This window comes from Eriocheir sinensis, unplaced genomic scaffold (genome assembly GCF_024679095.1).
Source record: "Eriocheir sinensis breed Jianghai 21 unplaced genomic scaffold, ASM2467909v1 Scaffold1053, whole genome shotgun sequence".
NCBI lineage: Eukaryota > Metazoa > Arthropoda > Malacostraca > Decapoda > Varunidae > Eriocheir > Eriocheir sinensis.
The window spans coordinates 19,911-26,812 of NW_026110356.1; the positions used below are offsets into that span (position 1 = coordinate 19,911).

At 38.8% G+C, this 6,902-nt stretch overlaps 1 long non-coding RNA gene across 2 annotated transcripts; it reads right to left on the minus strand.

The window, feature by feature from the left end:
- Positions 1-2,218: 2,218 nt before the first annotated feature.
- On the minus strand, positions 2,219-3,096 carry LOC126989106 (uncharacterized). Of its 2 annotated transcripts, none has more exons than XR_007742888.1 (3): positions 2,960-3,096; positions 2,504-2,765; positions 2,219-2,367 (listed from the first exon to the last, which is right to left on the minus strand). It is a non-coding gene; the product is annotated as an uncharacterized LOC126989106 (long non-coding RNA). The 2 variants fall into 2 exon arrangements; XR_007742887.1 differs by having other exon boundaries at positions 2,892-3,032.
- Between the last annotated feature and the right edge of the window lie 3,806 nt (positions 3,097-6,902).

Consider the following 6,902-nt stretch of genomic DNA (forward strand, 5'->3'; position numbering starts at 1 on the left):
TATATATATATATATATATATATATATATATATATATATATATATATATATATATATATATATATATATATATATATATATATATATATATATATATATATATATATATATATATATATATATATATATATATATATATATATATATATATATATATATATATATATATATATATATATATATATATATATATATATATATATATATATATATATATATATATATATATATATATATATATATATATATATATATATATATATATATATATATATATATATATATATATATATATATATATATATATATATATATATATATATATATATATATATATATATATATATATATATATATATATATATATATATATATATATATATATATATATATATATATATATATATATATATATATATAATCAAAAGGATAAAGATTGGGAGCAGCGACGTAGCGATCTTTTTTCTGTATCCTCTTATTTTGGCCCTTGAGCTTGTCTTCTGTGTTGAAAAAAAAAAAACTGCCAAGTCCTTACCTCATCGATTTCCCTTTTTTTTTAGCAAACTCTTTATCATTGTTAGCTACCATTTATTGTTTTATTTTTTTTACTTGGCGCTTTTCTTCGTTTTATTTTTTGGCTGCAGAAGGGGAGGGGGGGGGGGGCAAACCGATATAATCCAAATTCTTCTTATTACTCTGTCCTACCTCCCCCCTCCCTCCCTTCCTCCCTCTTCTTGCCTCCCTGCCTCCGTCCTTCCCTTCCAGCTCAAGGTCGAACCGGAACTAAGGACTACACAATTAAAAAAAAATTGTGGCAGGGAAACGTGTAGGTAGAACTGACCATGACTGATGACGGACTAGATAAGTAAACAAATAAATAAGATGAACAAATAAGATAAACAAATAAACAAATAAAAGATATAGAGATAGAACTTATTTTTATTTATGCGGATTTTTTACTTATTCATCTACTTTTGCCCTTGAGCTGCTTCCTAAAAAAAAAAAATGGATAGATAAACATAATGATAGATAGCCATGCAGATAAATAGATAAGGAGTCAGACAAATACATGTTCGATCGTTAGATGATTTGATAGTTAGTTAGTTAATAGGTAGTCCAATAGTACTCTTGTATAATACTCTTAGTTAGATAGGTAGTTTAATAGTTAGACAGTTTGAATTAGTTAGTTAGTTCATTAATTTTACTGTATTCTGTATTTGTTTATTTATTTATTTATTTGGATAATTTTTTTGTTTTTGTTTTATTTTATTTTGGTGTTTTTCTTTTTCTTTTTGTTTCTTTTTCCTTTTCTTTATCTTTTTCTTTGTTTTCTTGCTGTTGTTTTTCTTTTTTGATGTTCTTTTATTTCATATCATCCTCTTGTTTATGTTCGTTTGTCTGGGTGAGCCGCTTTCTCCCAGAAGAGACCCACCCATGATTTTGGTGATGTTAGTTAGGCCGAAAGGTGGATGATGTTTCTTATATTTTTCTCTTGATGTGTTTTTTCTTCTTGTTTTTCTTTTTCCGATGTTTTTTCTGTTCTTCTTATTTTTCTTCGTGTATTTTTTGTTCTTTTATTTCATATCATCCTCTTGTTGATGTTCTTCGTTGGTCTGGGTGAGCCGCTTTCCTCCCAGAAGAGACCCACCCATAATGTTGGTGATGTTAGTTTGGGGCCGAATGGTGGATGATGTTTCTTTGTATGTTACTTTTCTTGATGTTGTTCTGTTATTGATGTTACTTTTCTTTTGAGATGTTTTTTTGCTCTTTTTCCCAATTTTTGGTGTTCTTTTCTATATCATCCTCTTTGATGTTCTTTGGTCTGGGTGAGCCTCTTCTCCCCAGAAAAGACCCACCCATAATTTTGGTGATGTTAGTTTAAATGAATGGTGGATGATGTTTCTTTGTATGTTACTTTTCTTGACGTTGTTCTGTTATTGTTGTTACTTTTCTTTTGTGATGTTTTTTTCTCTTTTTCCCATTTTTTTGGTGTTCCTTTCTATATCATCCCTTTTTGATGTTCTTTGGTCTGGATGAGCCTCTTTCTCCCCAGAAAAGACTCATCCATAATTTTGGAGATGTTAGGGCCTGAAGGTGGATGATCTGTGTTTTTTATTTTATTTTCTTGATGTTTTGTTACTATATTTTCCTTTATCTGGTGTTCCTCTTTATTTTCCTTTACATTGGTGTTCCCATCACGTGGATTGTCTACGACATCTAACGAGCACCACAAGCCCCGGTTTATTGTTCGGAGTTTGCTCTCCTAGGCAGACTGCCTACCACGGCTGACGAGCTCCACCTGCCCGGGTTTATTGTTCGGAGTTTGCTCTCCTAGGCAGACTGCCTACCACGGCTGACGAGCTCCACCTGCCCGGGTTTATTGTTCGGAGTTTGCTCTCCTAGGTGAATTGCCTATGACGGCTCACGAGCCCAACCTGCCCGGGTTTATTGTTCGGAGTTTGCTCTCCTAGGTGAATTGCCTATGACGGCTCACGAGCCCAACCTGCCCGGGTTTATTGTTCGGAGTTTGCTCTCCTAGGTGTATTACCTATGACGGCTCACGAGCCCAACCTGCCCGGGTTTATTGTTCGGAGTTTGCTCTCCTAGGTGAATTGCCTACCACGGCTAACGAACCTCACCTGCCCGGGTTTGTAATCGGAGTTTGCTCTCCTAGGTGAACTGCTTTCGCTAACGACCTCCACCTGCCCGGGTTTGTAATCGGAGTTTGCTCTCCTAGATGAATTGCTTTCGCTAACGACCTCCACCTGCCCGGGATTGTAATCGGAGTTTGCTCTCCTAGGTGAACTGCTCACGCTAACGACCTTCACCTGCCCGGTTTTATAATCGGAGTTTGCTCTCCTAGATGAACTGCTTTCGCTAACGAGCTCCACCTGCCCGGGTTTATTGTTCGGAGTTTGCTCTCCTAGGTGTATTACCTATGACGGCTCACGAGCCCAACCTGCCCGGGTTTATTGTTCGGAGTTTGCTCTCCTAGGTGTATTACCTATGACGGCTCACGAGCCCAACCTGCCCGGGTTTATTGTTCGGAGTTTGCTCTCCTAGGTGAATTGCCTACCACGGCTAACGAACCTCACCTGCCCTGGTTTGTTGTTCGGAGTTTGCTCTCCTAGGTGAATTGCCTACCACGGCTAACGAACCTCACCTGCCCGGGTTTGTTGTTCGGAGTTTGCTCTCCTAGGCAGATCGCCTACCACGGCTAACGAGCCCCACCTCCCCGGCGTTGTAGCCGAAAGATCTCCGGCACCTCCGTCGGGGTCCCGATGGACGCCGATGCACTTGCCGGGAGCCCTCCAGTCCTGCCATGCTCGCCTGGGAGACCTTGGGCTCGCTGGCGCTCCACCGCCCCGCCGATTCGAATAGGGCGGATGCAAGAACTCGCTTCTTAAAACTACCAGATTGGATTATAAAATTAATCATAAATGCCGTGAAGGCGCCGGTCACCGCGTTTATCGGTTCTTGGATGAAGGACCGACGGGCCTCGGGGACGCGCACAAGCATCATAAGGAATCCTCGCCGCGGCTTCCGGCGCACCATCCTTTTCCCTTTTCTTTCTTACTTCCAATTTTTCTTTTTAATTATATTTTCTTTCTCTGATTGACTGATTGATTGATTTTACATAGTAAGAATTGGTTCACCAATTAACGTCTTTCAGGTACATTGCATTCACACACCTGCTGAGGGAGAACACCAGTGAGCGTGTTGACTCACGAGGACGGCCCACTAAAGTTTCCTAACCTTTGTATTGGGCTGCCACTTTTCTTTAGTCGTCTGTTCCTCTATTTTTCTCTTCTTTATTTCATTCTATTTCTCCCTTTCTTTCATCCTTGCTCTCTATACATATATTTATTTCAAACTTCTTCATCAGCCCCCTTTCCTTTCCATTCTCCCTCCCCTCCCTTTCATCCCCCTCGCCTCCCGCCCTTTGCTCTTTTTCTGTTATCATCACGACAGCTGTTTAATTTCTCTGCGGGGACTTTTTTTTTATGTTCGTGGATGTGACATGCTTCCCGGAGCGTCCATGTTGTTGCACAGCACCCTAGAATATTCTTGGCAAAGTGCTTCAAATTTTTGAAGCTTTTTGCATCACGCCAGTACCTCAGTGGATTGACATCAAAAGGCAAAACACCTTCTTCTAGGTACGTTTCAAGTTCTGCCTTCACCACTGTAGTGTCATTTGTTGATGCACTTGCCATCATTTGCCCAGCTGGAGGCATGTAGGCAAAACGACGAGGTCGTGTTGCACTCATGCCAGCCGAAAAGACGAAAGGCTCACTCTCTTGAAATGTTTTCTTCTTCAAGGTCGACTGAGTTGACTCGGAAATAATTAGGTCCACAATCTTGGAAACCTTTTCCTTTTGCATTTTCTTACATGGCATCCATGCCAGCTTAAACCTGGGGCCCATGACAGCTGCGGCAATGACATCAGTCCGCTCAAGAAATGGATGCAACCTCTTTTTGATAGATGACTGTAGTGCATATGCCAAGTTAAAGCAGTAGATCGGTTTACTGTCTCTCTCGTCGCCTACATCTCATCCCCTACGCCTCCCATTTCCGTGACGTCACACATTTCTGCGGGTGGATCCTTCTTCCGAGCCACCCATCCCTCAGTAACTCCCTAAATCCTCTCCTACTCCTCCTCCATGTGACCTGAGGTTAATTTCCTCCTTACTCCCCACCTTTAATTTTTTTCCTCCTCCGCCTTCAACCTTAATCTTCTCCTTAAGGCGCGTCCACACCAGGAATCTTTGTATGTCAACAATGTATCCCAGACGTTTCCCAGGCTTTTCGGGAAGCAGTTGAGAATCAACTTGGATACATTCAGGAAAGAATTGAGAAACATTGAGAGAGAATCTATGTGTGTAATTCACCACGGACTGATCAAGTGTTGACCTGTAAGCGCCAGCAGGAACCCTCCCGACATGAGCTAGTGCTCTTTAGCGTATATCTGTGTGTGTGTGTGTGTGTGTGTGTGTGTGTGTGTGTGTGTGTGTGTGTGTGTGTGTTCCTGTGTGCGTTCCTGTGTGTGTGTGTGTGTGTGTGTGTGTGTGTGTGTGTGTGTGTGTGTGTGTGGGATTTTCAAGTCTTGATAGTAAAGTATAAACTATTTTTATATTCCAGTCAAATTTCATTTATATATTTATGGATGAGAGAGAGAGAGAGAGAGAGAGAGAGAGAGAGAGAGAGAGAGAGAGAGAGAGAGAGAGAGAGAGAGAGAGAGAGAGAGAGACCCTGACCGCTGGGAGTGACCTCCCTCAGGGGTGTGGGGATAAAGACATATCCCACACTTCACTCACGGGGAAAAGGGATTGGGATTAAAATTCTCATTCAGTGACATAACTCACCATCTAGCTATGTGTGTGTGTGTGGGTGTGTGTGTGTGTGTGTGTGTGTGTGTGTGTGTGTGTGAAACTATTCATCTATCTATCTATCTATCTATCTATCTATCTATCTATATATATATATATATATATATATATATATATATATATATATATATATATATATATATATATATATATATATATATATATATATATATATATATATATATATATATATATATATATATATATATATATATATATATATATATATATATATATATATATATATATATATATATATATATATATATATATATATATATATATATTTACACACACACACACACATATATACATATACATATGCACCCACAGACACCCACCGACACCCACACCCGCATATACGAGCGCGCGAGCGCGGAAAGGTTTCTCATGTTTTCCATCCTGGATGGAAAACATGAGAAACTTCCTAACTGTTTCTCAGGACCGCCCACACCGGGAAAGTTTGTATGGAAACTCAGCTTTGACATTTCGAAGGTGTTAATGAGGCTCGTAAAAGGATCTCTGCCTGTCAGATTTTGGCTGCAGGCTGATGGAAGCTGGAATGGCTTTTCTGTGCCTGGTGTCGATTCGTGGTATTTTGGGAGCCACTGTTCGTAATAGTTCTTCAAAATCAGTGGTTGACCTTCCAAGAAAATTATTGATTAATTAAACCCTGCTCCATTAACTCTCGGCTCCGCCAAAAGTAAGTCATTCTGTAATGCTCAACTTTCTATAAACGACCGCACCCATACGCGTTTTCTTGTCTTCTTTTTGCTCTCCAGTGAGTGCAATAATAAGTAAAACACAGAGGCCATTGTAGCAATCTCCGCACACACCGACATCCTGAGAACAACCCTGCGGTGTGGACAGAAAACATTGTTTCCCGAGGGTATTCAAATGTATGCCAGTGGTTTACCGAAACACTTGGGAAACGTCTGGGATTCATTGTTGTCATACAAAGATTCCCGGTGTGGACGCACCTTAACCGCTTTCCCCGTGATCTGACGTTAATCCTTTCCTCCTTCGCCTTCAACCTTAATCTGTTTCCTCCTCCGCCTTAACGCGGCTTAACATTACCTCTTTTTCTATCTCCTTAACAGTATTTATCCTCCTCAAATGGTTTTGACTCGAAATATAAATACAAATACAAAATACTTTTTTTCTGGGTGCCAAAATATAAATACAAATACAAAATACTTTTTTTCTGGGTGCCAAAATATAAATACAAATACAAAATACTTTTTTTCTGGGTGCCAAAATACAAATACAAATACAAAATACTTTTTTTCTGGGTGCCAAAATATAAATACAAATACAAAATACTTTTTTTCTGGGTGCCAAAATACAAATACAAATACAAAATACTTTTTTTTCTGGATGCCAAAATATAAATACAAATACAATATACTTTTTTTCTGGGTGCCAAAACACAAATACAAATACAAAATACTTTTTTCTCTAGATGTCAAAATACAAATACAAATACAAATACAATAAAATTGTATTTAAATACAA